Below are 18,135 nucleotides of genomic sequence, written 5' to 3'. Positions count from 1 at the left end.
AGTTTAATGTGGATAAATGTATAGTTATCCACTTGGCAAGAACAGCAAGGCAGATTACTACCTCAATGGAATCAATTTAGGTAAAGGGGCAGTACAACAAGATCTCGGTGTTCTTGTCCACCAGTCAATGAAGGTAAGCATGCAGGTACAGCAGGTAGTGAAGAAGGCTAATAGCATGCTGGCCTTCATAACCAGAGGGATTGAATATAGAAGCAAAGAGGTTCTTCTGCAGGTGTACAGGGCCCTGGTGAGACCACACCTGGAGTACTGTGTGCAGTTCTGGTTTCCAAATTTGAGGAAAGACATTCTCACTATTGAGGGAGTGCAGCGTAGGTTCACGAGGTCAATTCCTGGAATGGTGGGATTACCTTACACTGAAAGACTGAAGCAACTGGGCTTGTATACCCTTGAGTTTAGAAGACTGAGATGGGATCTGATTGAAACGTATAGGATTATGAAAGGACTGGACACTCTGGCAGGAGGGAACATATTTCCGTTGATGGGGGAATGCCGAACCAGAGGACACAGCTTAAAAATACGGGGTAGACCATTTAGGACAGATGAGGAGAAACTTCACCCAGAGTGGTGGCTGTGTGGAATGCTCTGCCCCAGAGGGCAGTGGAGGCCTGGTCTCTGGATTCATTTAAGAAAGAGTTGGATAGAGCTCTCAAGGATAGTGGAATCAAGGGTTATGGAGAAGGTAGGAAGAGGATACTGATTAAGGATGATCAGCCATGATCATATTGAATGGCGGTGCAGGCTCAAAGGGTTGAATGGCCTACTCCTGCACCTATTGTCTAATACAGCTTTGCCGTGAATCCTTAAATTGCTATTCTGAACTATACTAAGCACCATTGAACTAAATTTTAGATTTTGTGGCTCAGGTTGGAAGTTTAATAACTGAGCTGGTAGTTTTTTTTCTCAGACACTTCTTCACTGTGCTAGGTAACATTGAGCCTCTGAAGTGCTGGTATTCTGTCCCACTTGCTATTGTCTTGATCTGTTGTGATGGATGATGTCACTTCCAGTTTGAGGTTAGTAAATGGGTCCAAATCAATGTTTGTTTAATGAAGTTCTGGTTTGAATGCCAGGCCTGTGGGAATTTCCATGCATGTCCTTGTTTAGTTTGTCCCAGGATGGATATATTGTCCCAGTCAAACAGGTGTCCCTCTTAGTCTGTGTATGGATACTAGTGATGGCTCACCATGTCTTTTGGTGGCTAGTCGGTGTTCAGGTGGTGGTGGTTTCCTGCTCATCAATCCAATGTAATATTTGTTGCAGTCCTTACAGGGTATTTTGTATATTTTCATTCTGCTGATTGTTGGTACAGAAACCCACCAAAACAGACCTAGACACCAGTAGCAAGCAGGATAAATAAAAGCACTTTATTGGAGACTCACTGTTACTAGGCTATATAACAATGTCTGAACAAATTTACCAGCTCAGTGAGCAAACTTACAACCTGACTATTAAACTGATTTTAAGTATAGTTCTAAAGCTTTTTTAATCTAAAATGCTACAGGAACTTGAACATTAATTATCTCTAAAACATTGAATTGTAATTTGCAAATTTGAGTTGGCCACTCAAGCTCTTAAATTGTGTCGATCTCTACTACAACTGAGCAAAGCATTTGAACAACAGATATGCTGTTGGTGTTTTACACCATTGCTACGACATGTAGTGCCTTTGAAAAATCTGATTTCTACTTGTGTTTCACTCTAGCTGCATGGTAATGAGCCTTTAAAAATAAACTGTATCTGGCTAGCAAATACTTCACTAACACCCATCTCAAACTTCATTTCTTGATAGTTTAGTTTAAATGACAGCATTCATTTCATTTATCTGGGCTAAATATTTGTGTATACCTTTTAAATTCTGACTTCCAGGCATGCTGGTTTTGAGAACTTAGTGATTGGGTTCTTAAAAGGTATTAACTACTTTAAATGCTTGCATGCTTTAAGTAGGTCATTCAGTAATCATGTGACCTACAATGTTAATGGAAATCAAAGCACAAATATAGATATTGAACAAAGACTAAGGAGCAATGGAATAGTGTGCAGGATCTTTGCTTTCTAGACATTAGGTATTAATGACACTTGAGGAAGCATCTGTGTAGACCACCTTTTATTTTCCCCTGTCCCCTTGCCCAGCCAGAAGTATGGCTGTCAATGTTGAGCATTGACAGTGCATTAATCTACAATGATTGGTCCATCTGGGCAGCACACTGGCACAGTGGTTAGCACTGCTGCCTCAGCACCAGAAACCTGGGCTCACTTCCTACCTCACAAAACTGTCTGTGTGGAGTTTGCACATTTTCCCTATGTCTGCGTGGGTTTCATCCGGGTGCTCAGGTTTCCTTCCACAGTCCAAAAATGTGCAGGTTAGATGAATCGGTCATGCTAAATTGCCTGTAGTGTTAGGTGAAGGGGTAAATATGGGGGAATGGGTATGGGTTGCTCTTCAGAGGGTCAGAGTGGACTTGTTGGCCTGAAGGGCCTGTTTCCACACTCTAAGAAATCTAAATCATCTCTATTGAAACATGGATTATACCAGCCTTTTACTGAAACTAGTTTGCATTTAATTGTTTGAACATCTTCTAAATGGTTCAATGGCACAATTCTTCCCTGAGGTGAAAGACTTGCCATCTAAAAAGAAATTACAACAGATTCATGAATTCTGGGCTTGCCATAACAAGGCCAAGGTAAGGCATTTTGCAATGAGTGGCTTAACTACTGAATCCTAAAAGCTTCCCTCTGACCTGAAAGGCAGGATTGTGATGGAATATTTGCCACTTGCCAGGTCCTGATTTAACTTAATTGGTGTTGGAGACACAATATGTGGTCTCTTTGTGTTTGATTTATAATGAGGTCAGTCAGGTGGACCACCTACTATGAGTTCCCTGAATTGGGGCTGACTGATTAAAAACAGGAGTAGTATTGCTCTTCGTGAAGAGCACTGCTTGTCACAGGCCACTTGGGTGTTTCCTTTCTTCCTGGGGGTAGAAATTTGAATAAAGATTTGTGTACCTTGTGTCTTTCACTATGTCTTACCTGTGTGCACACAACATGGGTGCTGGGGAAAAAAATCCTAATTGTAAAAATAATAGGAGTGTCAGGGGTTCTGTTTTTTAAAAAAAATCAACAGGAGCTTCTGTTCTCTCACAGCTGGCTCTGAGGGAGCTGGATCAGGATCAAGGACTCTCTATGTGTAAACAAAGGGTGATTGGTGATGTGATACCTGCCTATGTGGAGTTATTTCAGACAGCTGAACTAATACGCTGGTATCTCTCAGTTTCCCTGCCACAGGAATGGTATTGCCCTTTGTCGAGAAGGGCACTGCTTGTCACTGGCCACTCTGGTGTTTCCTTTCATCCTGGTGATGGAATATAAATAAAGATTTATATGCTTGTTGTTTTTCACTGTGTCTAACACTTGCACGCGCACGCACACACAACATGGGTGTGAGGGGGAAAAAAAATAACAGCAGGCTCAGACACCCTGTTCACTGACAACTGCCCCTGAGGGAGCTGGATCAGTGAGTGAAGGACTCTTCACTTTTCTGTGTTAAAGAGGAAAGGAGACTGACTTCTGAACAGCCTGGAACCACACAGTCAGTATATCGTACTTACTGCTGTTGGTGTCTTCCTACTGAGGAGGAGTTTATTTTGAATGTTTGGTTTTCTTTATTGTTTATTGTGATTGTTTTCTGGGTTTTCTTTCTGCTTATAAAAAGGGGAGAAAAAAACAGGAATAGCATTGCTGTTTGTCAAGAATGACACTTTTTGTCACTAGCCACTCGGATGTTTTTGTTCTTCCTGGTGGTGGAATATAAATAAAGATTTACACACTTGTTCTTCACTGTGACACCTGCACACACACGATATGGATGTGGGGGTAAAATAGGCACTACCGCTGTTAGGCAGTAGTGTGGGGGGAATGTAAAGAAAATAAAAATAAACAGGAGTGTCAGACATCCTGTTCACTCTGAGAGCTGGCTGAGGGAGCTGGATCAGTGTTAAGGACTCTCCAAAAGAAATTAAAAACAAGAGTGTCAGACATACTACTCACAAAACTACCTCTAGGGGAGGTGGACCAGTGTTCAATTCTTTCCATGTGTAAATAAAGGGTGAAATGGTGATGCAACAACAATCTCTGGAGTTATTGGTGCATATTTGCACAGAGGTCTCATTTGCTAGTTAAAACTTGTGATTTGGAGGAGCTGGTGGTGGACTAGGTGGACAAATAAAAATCACAATACCAGGTTATAGTCCAACAGGTTTATTTGGAGGCACGAGCTTTCAGAGCACTGCTCCTTTAACACAACCACCTGATGAAGGAGCAGCGCTCTGAGAGCTAGTGCTTCCAAATAAACCCGTTGCACTATAACCTGCTGTTGTGAGATAATTACATATTCAGGCAGATGAAAACTGGACAGAAGTTCATCAATTTTAATTATTGGTGGGTTATAGAAAGGAGGTGTTGCGGATAACACAAGATGCCAGTAGGAGATCATTTGGGGAGTAAGGCAAACTCAAACCAAAATACAAAAACATTTTTATTGGCCTGGACTGCGTCGAGATGTGGTTGAATTTTGCTGGACGTGTCAGATCATAAAAAAACCTCAGGCAGTGATAAACCAAGTACCCTTAATGCCCATTCCCACATCGGAGGAAATTTTTACAAGAGACTTAATCGATTGTGTAGGACCTTAGCCTGAAACAAAAAGTGGGAATTTGTATTTGTTGACCATAATTGATGTCTCTATTGGATTGCCAGAAGCCATTCCATTATGCAGTGTCACAGTTAAAAAGATTGGAGAAAAGTTACACAATTATTTTACTAGATAAGGCCTACCCACAGAACTACAATTGGATTAAGGATCAAATTTTACATCAAAGTTATTCAGGGAAGTTATAGATAGTTTAGGAACAAAACAATTCAAATCCACTGCATAATATCCCAAATCTCATGGGGCATTAGAATGATGGCATCCAAAGAGCATATTGAGGGCTTATAGTGAAGACTATCCAGAGGATTGGGATAAAGGAATACCTGTTTTACTATTTGCAATTAGGGATGCACCAAATGAATCAATGAAATTCTGTCGAATTTAATTAGTTTTTGGGCATGAGATGAGAGGATCACTGATTAGTTAAGGAGAAATTAGTGAATCAGAGTTCAAAGTCCACACATTTGGACGATGTCAAATTTTAGGGAGAGATTAAACCGAGTCGGTGAGTTGGCTAGATAGCATTTACACAAAGCACAGCATGCGATGAAACAGAAAGCAAACCAGATCAAAAATTTGTAATTTTGCTAATGGAGTTAAAGTGTTAGTGTTACTCCCATTGATAGACAAACCATTAAAGGCAAGGTTTAGTGGACTTTATCAAATCAAAAGGAAATTAAGTGGGGTGAATTTTTTGATAAGAAAGCCAGATAGAAGGAAATCTCAGTGTGTCATATGTGAGTCCTCAAAGGTATTTTGTTATGGAAGAAAAGCAAAAGGAGAATGTGCTATTGGTTACAATACAGTGTGAAAAAACAAGTTCAGAGGATTCTGAATTGGACATTCCTGAAATGAAATCAGACAAGAGGAAGTTCTCAAAAATAGGGATAAATTATTGAGTTACATTCCAGAGGAAAATTGAAATGACCTGAAAGAGTTATTACAATCATATGGAAAGATATGTGGGAATAAGCTGGGAAGTACTAATTTAATTATGCATGATTTAGACATAAGAAATCCTGTTCCAATTAAGCAACATTATTATAGACTTAACCCTCTAAAATTGGCACAGGTTCAAAAGGAGATTGAATGTGTGCTCAGATATGACATAATCAAAGTACGTTGCAGTGAATGGAGCTCACCCATAGTAATGATGCCAAAACCAAATGGTATCCAATGATTATATGTGGACCGTCGCAATGTCAATGCAGTTACAAAACTTGATTCGTATCTTCTTTCACATTCGGAAAACTGTATTGAGAAGGTGGGACAAGCAGCTTATATTTCCAAGTTGGACTGATTGAAAGGATTCTTGCAAATACATTTATCCAAGAGAGCAAAGGAAATTTTGGTTTGCATGACACCGAATGGACTTTACCAGTTTAAAGTTATGCCATTTGGGATGAAAAATGCACTAGCCACATTTCAAAGATTTCAGGATTACCAATTGTGTGATGTACATAGATGTACATAGACGTACATAGACAATTTGGTGATTTTTAGTCACACCTGAAAGGAATATTTGGTGCATTCAGCAGAATTATTTGATTGATTTCAGAATGTTGACTTATGATAAATCTGGTTAAGAGTGAGTCATGTTCCTGGGTCATGTTATTAAACATGGACGGATAGCCCCACAGGATGTGAAAGCAAAAGTTACCTGGGAGTGTCCCATACCATCAATGAAAAGGGACGTTCTGGATGTAGTTTGCTTGCTGAGCTGGAAGGTTCATTTTCAGACGTTTCGTCACCATACTTGGTGTCCACAACACCTCCAATTTTGGTGTCAACTGCAAACTTACCAACTATACTTCCTATGTTCATTTAATGGTCATATTGAATAGTAGAGCAGGCTGAAAGGGCTACTTCCGTTCCTACTTTCTGTGTTTCTATGTGCTAAATAACCTGCCTCCTTATTCCAAGACTGTACCCCAATTCTAGATTTCTCAACCAGGGGAACCAGCCATGTATTATCTATCTTGTCAAGCCCTGTATGAATTTTGAGTTTTAAATGAGATAACCTTTCATTCTTCTAAACTCCAGGTAATAAACACCAAATCTACGTGATTTCTCCTTATAGTATGATCTCACCATCCCATGAGTTAGTTTGGGGAACTCCCCCAAATATATCTTTCTTTCGTTAAGGAGACTAAAACTGCACACAATAATCCAAGTAAGCTCTAACGATATAATTGTAGTAAAAAATCTTTTAATCTAATACTCAGAATTAGAATTAGGTTTTATTGTCACATGTGTTCAATTCCATTGATACATGAGTACAGTGAAAAGTGTTCAACATCACCATTTCCAGCACCACCTTAGGTACAAAGGTGCCTAGGTACAAAAGCTTAGGTATAAATTGGAAAAATAAAGAAATGAAGTTCAAAGTTCTAAAGCAGAGAAAGAGTGAAAACAAATAAAAGCAGATGGAACAGACGAGTCTATGCAGAGCTTTACCTCAAGGTAGAGAGCCCTCGAGTCTAAGCTGGGCTTTACCTCCAGGCAGGGAGTCCTTGAGTCTGAGCTGGGCTTCACCTCAAAGCAGGGAGTCCTCAAGTCTGTGCTGGGTTTCACCTCAAGGCAGGGAGTCCTTGAGTCTGTGCTGGGTTTCACCTTGAGACAGGGAGCCCTCAAGTCTATACTGGATTTCACCTCGAGGCAGGGAGTCCTCAAGTCTGAGCTGGGTTTCACCTCGAGGCAGGGAATCCTCAAGTCTGTGCTGGGTTTCACCTTGAGGCAGGGAGTCCTTGAGTCTGAGCTGGCCTTTACCTCAAGGTAGGGAGTCCTCAAGTCTGAGCTGGGTTTCACCTCGAGACAGGGAGTTCTCATGTCTGTGCTTGGTTTCACCTCGAGACAGGGAGTTCTCATGTCTGTGCTCAGTTTCACCTTGAGGCAGGGAGTTCTCAAATCTGAGCTGGGTTTCACCTCGAGGTAGGGAGTCCTCAAGTCTGCAATGGGCTTCTTCTCGAATCAGTGCTGGCTCAACTCACTGCCACTGAGACCGTGAATAGGAGGTAAGTAGAAAGAGTAAAAAACAGGAAAAGAGAAATAAAGAAAAGTGCTGCCACTATTTAAGAAGGGTGGTAAGGACAAGTCAGGGAACTATAGACCAGTGAGCCTGACATCGGTGGTGGGCAAGTTGTTGGAGGAAATCCTGAAAACAGGATGGACATGTATTTTGGAAGACAAGGACTGATTAAAGATAGTCAACATGGCTTTGTACATGGGAAATCATGTCTCACAAACTTGATTGAGTCTTTTGAAGAAGTAACAAAGAGGATTGATGAGGGCAGAGTGGTAGATGTGATCTATCTGCACTTCAGTAAGGCATTAAACATGGGAGACTGATTAGCAAGGTTCAATCTCATGGAATATGGGGAGAACTAGCCATTTGGATACAGAACTGACTCAAAGGTAGAAGACAGAGGGTGCTGGTCGAGGGTTGTTTTTCAGACTGGAGGCCTGTGACCAGTGGAGTGCCACAAGGATCAGTGCTGGGTCCTCTACTTTTCATCATTTATATAAATGATTTGGATGTGAGCATTAGAGGTATAATTAGTAAGTTTACAGATGACACCAAAATTGGAGGTGTATGGGACAGAAAAGAAGGTTATTTCAGATTACAACAGGATCTTGATCAGATGGGCCAATGGGCTGAGAAGTGGCAGATGAAGTTTAATTTAGATAAATGTAAGGTGCGGCATTTGGGGAAAGCAAATCTTAGCAGGACTTATACACTTAATGGTAAGGTCCTAGTGAGTGTTGCTGAACAAACAGACCACGAAGTGCAGGTTCATAGCTCTTTGAAAGTGGAGTCGCAGGTAGATAGGACAGTGAAGAAGGCGTTTGGTATGCTTTCCTTTATTGGTCAGAGCAATGAGTATAGGAGTTGGGAGGTCATGTTGTGGCTATACAGGATATTGGTTAGGCCACTGTTGGAATATTGCATGCAATTCTGGTCTGCTTCCTATCAGAAAGATGTTGTGAAACTTACAAGGGTTCACAAAAGATTTACAAGGATGTTGTCAGGGTTGGAGGATTTGAGCCATAGGGAGAGGCTGAACAGGCTGGGGCTGTTTTCCCTGGAGCATCGGAGGCTGAGGGGTGACCTTACAGAGGTTTATAAAATCATGAGGAGTATGATAGGATAAGTAGACAAAAGACTTTTCCCTGGGGTGGGGGAGTCCAGAACTAGAAGGCATAGGGTTAGGGTGAGAGTGGAAAAATATAAAAGAGACCTAAGGGCAACGTTTTTACACAGAGGGTGATAAGTGTGAGCTGCCAGAGGAAATGGTGATGGGTAGTACAATTGCAACACTTAAAAGGCATCTGGATGGGTATATGAATAGGAGGGATTTGGTGAGATATGGGCCAGTTGCTGGCAAGTGGAACTAGATTGGGTTGGGATATCTGGTTGGTAAGGATGGGTTGGACCAAAGGGTCTGTTTCCATGCTGTGCACCTCTACGACTCGATGACTCTAAAACAAATGAACAGTTTGGAGGAGCTCCAGCTCCTGATCTGCCATCTTGGAACAAAAGCAATCATATCAAATCCTCTTATAATAAAGCCCAACATACCATTTGTCTTCTTAATTGTTTGTCACATCTGCATGTTATCTCATCAACAAAGCCACTCAAGTCCCTTTGAAGTTCAACACTTCCCAGCACTTCTCACCAACACATTACCCGACTCTGTCCCTCAGCCGCTGCTAAAACCCTTAACCGTACCTTTTGTGATGTCTAGGCTCGACTATTCCAATGCAATCCTCGCTGACTTCTTGCAACCTACACTCTGAAATTTAGGGCCTCAGAACTCTGCTGCCCATGTTTTAACTTGCAGCAAATCCCATTCAGTCAACACCCTGTCTGTGCTCACTGGTCTATATTGGTTTGCAGTCTAGCCACATTTTAATTGAAAAATTCTCAATCTTATTTTCAAATATGGATTTGTGTTGTTATTATTGGCAGCCAGATAAGGCATGGGGAATTCAATGCCCATTCCTAATTGCCCCAAAGGCAGTTCGGAGTCAACCACAAATGCAATGGGTCTGGAGTCACATGCAGACCAGACCAAGTAAGGGTGGCAAATACCTTCCTCAAAGGACATTACTGAACCAAATGGCTTTTTCCCTATCAGACTCTGGATTCCAGAGTTTTAGTTATTGAATTCAAATCACATCTTCTACCATAACAATTATGAACTCAGGTCACTGGGACAGTATTTGGGTCTTTGGATTAATAGACTAATGATTCCACTGGGGCATCACCTCCCAATATTAAAACAAGAAAATGGGAGAAATGGAAACTAAAAACATGTGGAATTTGAAATAAGACCTAGGAAACTTGGAAATATTTCAGAGTCAGTACTTGTACTTTTCAGAGTCAGTATTTCAGAGTCAGTAATGTGTTAATCTTGCATTTTTTTTCTATGTGCCAGATCTATATGTTTCCATCACTTACTGCTTATATAAACACAGTTGATATTTGTCACTCACAGAACTAGTTTCTGTCTATCTGAAATTTATCATTTTCCTGTTGTCCAGTCTTTTCCAACCTAGATCCAATTGCTTCTGCAACTTTAAGAACTTTCCATTTCCTGGCCTTTTATTTCATTTTGATGAGGCACGGTCATCCCTCTAATACCTCACCAGATTAGCTTGACACTAGTGCTTCTTCCTTAAACAAAGGCTCAACCAGTTCTCAATCTCTGTCACCCTGTTCTGCCTGTTGAATCCCTTTTCACATTTGAACAACTTCTCCTTTCACTCCAATCTTATCCTTCAAATAAAAATATGTTGCTGTGGGAACCCATATGTGCCCTAACTATGCCACCCCTTTATTGGGGCATATGGACTCAAGTTCTATCCCTCAACTATTTTTTGATAGTCCTTGGATTGGTGCCAATTTGTGCTCCTATCCTGAACTGGCAAACTTATTTAGTTTTGATTCCAATTTCCACTGCTCCCTCAATTTCACATCTCTCACTTTTCTTGTCGTCTGTTTCTCTGTCTCCATTTCTGGGGATAGGCTACAAACTGTTATCCATACACTGTAAACCCACAGATACCTCAACTACTTGCCTTTTCCATCCTCTTTCCTGTAAAATCTCAATTCCATTCTGCAGATTCTCCAAATCCATCATATCCGTTCTGAAAATACCAATGTGGATGGTGTTAAAATAAAACAAAGACAATTCAAACAAGACAGACAGGTTCAAAACAAGATACATGTGGAGCAGCACTGACCACAATTTGTTCCATGTAAAAGATAGATGTTCAGCAGTTAGACATATAGTAAACCATAACTTGCTCCAGTTTAAGCACAGATGAAGCTGTGAACCAAATTTAACTTCTGTGTTGGGAGTCTAAGGCAAATGACCTCATCTTAAGTGAGTGCATCCAAAGTGGAATATGATGGGTCTATTGTGTTGTCAAGACTTGAAAATCAATACGTAATTGGTCAATAAGAAGAAACCAACATACATTTGATGCAGAATTGTGTATAAAACAAGATTGTAACTGGTGAAAGGCAGAGTCTCCAAGCAATGGGGACCTTTGACCCTCTAAGAATGGTCCCTTGCATTGCAAGTAATAAAGGCACCTTGTGTGTGTAAAAGGAATACTATTGTCTGACTGAACGTTTCTTCGACATCAAGTTCCATACAAGCGTTTTGATTAGGTTCATTTTTCTCAGCCAAGAGCTCCCTTCCACCAAGAATTTCAGGACTTACTGTGTCTGTCCCATTCTCTCTACTTCTGTTCTGACACCATCCCCTTCCTTCCAGTATCATGATAGCGGTCCCCTTTCTCCTATCAAAAAAACCTGAAGAACTGCAGATGCTAGAAATAAGAACTAAAAACAGAAATTGTTGGAGAAACTCAGTCGGTTCACCATGGTTCACTGAAGAAGTGTCATTCCAGAGTTGCTGCCAGACCTGCTGTGTTTATTCAGCAATTTCTAATTATGTTCCATTTTTCTTATCATTTGCAGTCAACATATCATTCTCCAAATTATTGTGATGCCACCACCAAACAAATTGCTTTCCCTTTTAGCATTCCAAGGAGTTTATTCACTCTATGGCACCCAGGTCTATTTATTTATCACTCCCACCAAATCCTTGACTTCACATTCAAGTACAGGTGCAGCAAAGTCAACCTTTTTCCTTTCTTCCCTCCCAACATCCAGGACTCCAGGCAAGTTGTTGGAGGGGATCCTGAGGGACAGGATGTACATGCACTTGGAAAGGCAAGTACTGATTAGGGATAGTCAACATGGCTTTGTGTGTAGGAAATCATGTCTCACAAACTTGATTGAGTCTTTTGAAGAAGTAACAAAGAGGATTGATGAGGACAGAACGGTGGACGTGATCTACATGGATTTTCAGTAAGGCATTCGACAAGGTTTCCCATGGGAAACTGATTAGCAAGGTTAGATCTCATGGAATACAGGGAGAACTAACCATTTGGATACAGAACTGGCTCAAAGGTAGAAGACAGAGGGTGGTGGTGGAGGGTTGTTTTTCAGACTGGAGGCCTGAGACCAGTGGAGTGCCACAGGGATCGGTGCTGGGTCCTCTACTTTTTGTCATTTACATAAATGATTTGGATGTGAGCATAAGAGGTACAGTTAGTAAGTTTGCAGATGACACCAAATTTGGGAGTGTAGTGGACAGCGAAGAGGGTTACCTCAGATTACAACAGGATCTGGACCAGATGGGCCAATGGGCTAAGAAGAGGCAAATGCAGTTCAATTCAGATAAATGCAAGGTGCTGCATTTTGGGAAAGTAAATCTTAGCAGGACTTATACACTTAATGGTAACGCCCCAGGGAGTGTTGCTGAACAAAGAGACCTTGGAGTGCAGGTTCATAGCTCCTTGAAAGTGGAGTCGTAGGTAGATAGGATAGTGAAGAAGGCGTTTGGTATGCTTTCCATTATTGGTCAGAGTATTGAGTACAGGAGTTGGGAGGTCATGTTGTGGCTGTACAGGACATTGGTTAGGCCACTGTTGGAATATTGCGTGCAATTCTGGTCTTCCTATTGGAAAGATGTTGTGAAACCTGAAAGGGTTCAGAAAAGATTTACAAGGATGTTGCCAGGGTTGGAGGATTTGACCTATAGGGAGAGGCTGTAAAGGCTGGGGCTGTTTTCCCTGGAGCGTCAGAGGCTGAGGGGTGACCTTATAGAGGTTTACAAAATTATGAGGGGCATGGAGAGGATAAATAGGCAATATCTTTTCCCTAGGATAGGGGAGTCCACAAGTAGAGGGCATAGGTTTCGGATGAGAGGGGAAAGATATAAAAGAGACCTAAGGGGTAACTTTTTCATGCAGAGGGTGGTACGTGTATGGAACGAGCTTCCAGGGGAAGTGGTGGAGGCTGGTACAATTGCAACATTTAAGAGGCGTTTGAATGGGTATATGAATAGGAAGGGTTTGGAGGGATATGGACTGGGTGCTGGCAGGTGGGACTAGATTGGGTTGGGATATCTGGTTGAAAATGTGTTGCTGGAAAAGCGCAGCAGGTCAGGCAGCATCCAAGGAACAGGAGAATCGACGTTTCGGGCATCAGCCCTTCATCAGGAATGAGTGTAGAGGGAGGAAGAGAGCTTCTTCAAAAAAGGCATCCTTGTAAGAGGATTTGCAGTAGTTAAAAGTAGGAATTCCTGAAGAAGGGCTGATGCCCGAAATGTCGACTCTCCTGTTCCTTGGATGCTGCCTGACCTGCTGCGCTTTTCCAGCAACACATTTTCAGTTCTGATCTCCAGCATCAGCAGTCCTCACTTTCTCCTTGGGATATCTGGTCTGCATGGACAGGTTGGACCAAAGGGTCTGCTTCCATGCTGTACACCTCTATGACTCCAGAGAAAACAGCCATTTGCTTGTACTTTTCCCAAATTAGTATGCTGCATTCTCTCCTTACGTCAGGGCACATTGGGAGCGCTCAAAGGGCAGATGGGGTGACATCTTTGCGAAACACTTACACTCAGTTAACAGGCATCCCCAGGATTCTGGTCACCCATCAGTTTAATTCTTCGTCCCACTCTCTATCAGAACTTTCCACCCTTGGGACGTCTGCAGTGCCTGAGGAACAGCATCTTTTGATTAGCTGAACTACAACTACTTTTTCAAATGGCAGCTAAGTGATTTTGCTATTCACATTTCCATCTCTCAAGACCTACGCTCCCCTTCTTCGCTTCCTATCCCTTGTATCATCATCATGTCTGTTAACCAATCTCTCTTGCCTTCCACCCAAATAAACCTTCCCTTTGTTCTTTACCTTCCTTTCTTTCCCACTTGTTTATTCGTTTAAAACCTGTTAACCTGGAGACAGGACATTAAAGTAATCATGATCTTGGAGAAAAGAATACCAGGATAGCTAATGGAGCTAAAGACCAACAAGTCCCCTGGACCCAGTGGTTTGCATCCTAGGGTCATAAAGGAAGGGACTGCAGACATAATGGATGCATTACTTAATTTTCCATAATTCCCTAGATTCTGGAAATGTCCCAATGGGTGCCAAATATAATGTCATGATTCACAAAATTAGGGCAACAAAAGCAGCAAACTATACACCAGTTAGTTTTATATCAGTCATCAGAAAATTGCTAGAATCTATTACTAAAGAGGTAGCAACATGACATTTATAAAATGTTGATAGAATCAGGCAGGGGCAACATGGGAAAGGGAATTATAAAGGGAAATTGTATTTGATAAATTTATCAGAGTTCTTTGAAGATATAATGGGGAAGGATTGTGTGTTGGCAATGTCACTGGACTAGGAATCTCGAAACCCAGGCGAGTGTTTCAGCATTGACAGCATCGATAGGGAGGGACATTTCCCCCAAGTAATGTGGTCAATAACCAGCCAGCACAGTTTTAAACTAGGGAGCAGGAAATTTAGAGGGGATTTAAGAAAATAAATCTTCACTCGGAATGCTGTGGGTATCTGAAACCTACTGCCTAAAAGGGTAATAGAGGCAAATATTTAAGAATTATTTAGATGAGCACGTGAAAAGTATCATACAAGGCTATGGACCAAGTGTTGGAAAATGGGATTATGATAGATACTTGATGACTGTGGTGTGGACATGATGGGCTGAAGTCCTCTGTGAAAACTCTACATTCCTTACATTCCCCTGTTTCTGACCATCACTTGGCCTCTTACTTACAATGCAAATACAACATCCATTATAAAATGCACATTCAAATCCAGTTTTAAAAATAACTCATGTCTTGGTCCACAGAAAAATAAAGAAACTCTTATACATTCCAATAATGCCTCATTGTCTATCTAGTCCACTATTTGCAATCCTAGGGTTCCTATTGAAATAGATCCAGAGGCTGGTATCTCATCACCAAGTCACCTTTTGTTTACATGTATAGTTATCAATACAGTGGAAAGGGGGGAACTGGTAGTTATAGTGTATTTGGATTTCCAAAATCTATTAATCCAGGTACTACGCAATAGCAATGACAATTGCATTTTAACAGGGATCTAGGATTGGCTAACCAACAGGGAAAAAAGGGTTTCTTGGGCTAATTGTGAGTTGCGTTGAATGTTTAGGCAGGATTCCTGCCGTGAGGCCTCGCAAGACTTTTTGCCATATCTTACATGTGTCACATTAATTATCTAGCTTGCCTCTATAATGTCCTTCACGTCTGATTCTTGCCACATCTTACCACATCCATTCCCAGAACAACTTGCTACTCAGCAGGTAACCAACTAACTGGCATCTATCCTTTCTGTATCTTTTTTAAAAAGCCACTGGGCATCTGGACGAGCACTGATATTCTGAGACTGTCTGGTCAGGGATGTTTCCTGAAGATATTGGAGCAGGGGAAGACTGTGCCCCTGTTCTTCGACAGGGACCTGGAGATCTTGGTCAAGGCAAAGATGCAAAGGTGAGGGCCTCACTTCCCAAACAACCTGCAGAGAAGGCCACATCATCGGAGCCTGGCAGCCTGATCTGAGATTGCCACCCAGGACAGTGGTTTATCCATGCTATGGAATAACAGTCAGTAATGCTGTTAAAAGGGCAATCACCTTCTCTGCAATACCAAGTTAAGTGCTAAACTCTTCCCTCTGTTACCTCATCCTATCTCTGTGACTGCACCCACATCCCCCCAAGGGTCATGCTCCCCCACTTTCATAGTTCTCTGTGATGTCTTCCCTCACCCACCCTCAGGACTCCAAACTCCCATACCACTCATCCATTCTGTGCAGCCTACCCACTGACAAGGGACACCGTAGCACATTTTGCCCACCTGCACCAGGGCTAACAGCTATGCCACCCACTTTCCTCTCGCTAAATTCATGCCTTTCTCATTAGAAGAGAACGTAACGAGACAGAGAGAGCCCATACAGGTGGAGGGGTCCCTGACATTACAAACCTCATTCCCAACAAGGAGAGAATCCAAACACTCACAGAAGAAGACTGCATAATTCCTGCAGGAATCTCGTCATCCATATCCAGCCAATTGATTAAGTATCACTCTTTGTTCCACTGCAATTCTCACAGTAAGCCTGCTGTCTCATTCATTGCACACCCATTCTGACTAAAGGCTAGGACATGTCCTCTCTCTATTGTTTTGCATGTATCCTCACTATCTGCTCCACTCACTCTTCCTCCCCTTTTGTCAACAACATAAATACCATGTATTCTTCTAGCCCTGTTCCGTTCCAAATAAAAGTCATGGCACTCAAAATGCTCACTTTTTTTCGTCTTCACAGATGCTACCAGACCTGCTGAGTTTCTTCAGCGGTTTCTGTTTTTATTTATTTATGATCTCCAGGATTCACAATAGCAGGACTGTCATTTAGCATCCATTTGTACTTTCCTGTGGAGCTTAATCAGCTTATCATTCAGGTGACTTCTATAAAGGTCAGTGGCCTGGCTCAATTGAAATGTTTTCTTTCAACTGCAAGTCTCAGGTCATAGAGTCACAGACCTGTACAGGATGGAAACACCCTTCGGTCCAACTCGTCCATGCCAACCAAATATCCTAAATTAATCTTGTCCCATTTGCCAGGATTTGGCCCACATCCCTCTAAGGTCTCCCTATTCATATGCCCATCCAGATGCCCCTTAAATGATGTAATTGTACCAGCCTCCACCACTTTCTCTGGCAGTTCATTCCATACATGCATCACCCTCTGTGTGTTGCCCCTTAGGTCCCTTTTAAATTTTTCCCTTCTCATCCTTAACCTATGCCTCTAGTTCTGGACTCCTCCCCAGGGAAAAGACCTTGTCGATTTACCCTATCCATTCCCTCATTATTTAATAAAAATCTATAAGGTCACCTCTCAGCCTTCAACACCCCAGGGAAAATAGCCTTAGCCTATTCAGTCTCTCCCTATAGCTCAAACCATCCAATCCCGGTAACATCCTTGTAAATCTTTTCTGAATCCTTTCAAGTTTCACAACATCCGTCCTATAACTTGGACTTGAACTTGAACTTGAGGTTCTTGTTCAGAGGCAGGGACACTACCCACTCCACCACAAGACTTCCCTTCATTGAAGACAAGAGACACAGTAACATACAGCTGTTAAAAGGGTATTTCAGTAGATTACAAAACATGCTTCATCTTAATAGGAAATTTGACTGAGGTATCTCAAAATGAATATAGATTTTTACAATCAGATCGTTCGTATCAGCAGTCAATGTATTATTATGGGCTGGACTAGAACACCTCAAAATATTTTAAGAAGGTAGCCTGAACTCATAGTTTTTTCTTATTTTAAAGGCAAATGTAAAGTGTGTATTCCAGATGCAATAAAACTGGTCAAACCACTCGACATTAAGCAAAATAGAATTTATTTAAACACTGTAGTTAAAATAAAACCAAAGAGGAATTTAGAATAACTTAACTCAATTGGAAACTTAACAGAATAATAGTAACTATTACTAATTAACTGTGAAATCAAAGATTAATAGTCCATAATTACAATTTAATGACACTACTTAACCGTTCACATATTTTGAAAGAACTGGTCAGGCAGGTGTTATTGAGTATAACAAGTTAACTCTACTAGACTAAATGTCACCACCCTAATACACACACACACTCAGAATCACAGATTCAAAAAGAGAAATGGCAGAGTAGAGGAGGTTAAATTTTTCTAATGATAGCTCAAGGGAAAGTAACAACAAAAAAATACAGTTTGCAATCTTAAACTGGTGGGTAAATCCATTGCAGTTATCAAAGACTTAAGTTCTCAGTGAGTCAGTTTAAATCTAAACTTGATATCTCATTCTTTTCGATACACTGCTTAAACAGAGGTGTTACTTTAAAATGCTCCATACATTGTCACACAATCAATCTTGAGTAGACAGGGCACATTCTTAGGTGGGGAGATGGGAAGCAGCAAAAAGGAGAAGCTGCCAGTGCCCTGCTCAAATCCACA

The sequence above is a fragment of the Chiloscyllium punctatum genome, chromosome 11 (genome assembly GCF_047496795.1).
Source record: "Chiloscyllium punctatum isolate Juve2018m chromosome 11, sChiPun1.3, whole genome shotgun sequence".
NCBI lineage: Eukaryota > Metazoa > Chordata > Chondrichthyes > Orectolobiformes > Hemiscylliidae > Chiloscyllium > Chiloscyllium punctatum.
The sequence above is the reverse complement of the archived record's forward strand: the minus strand, read 5'-3'. Positions refer to the sequence as shown.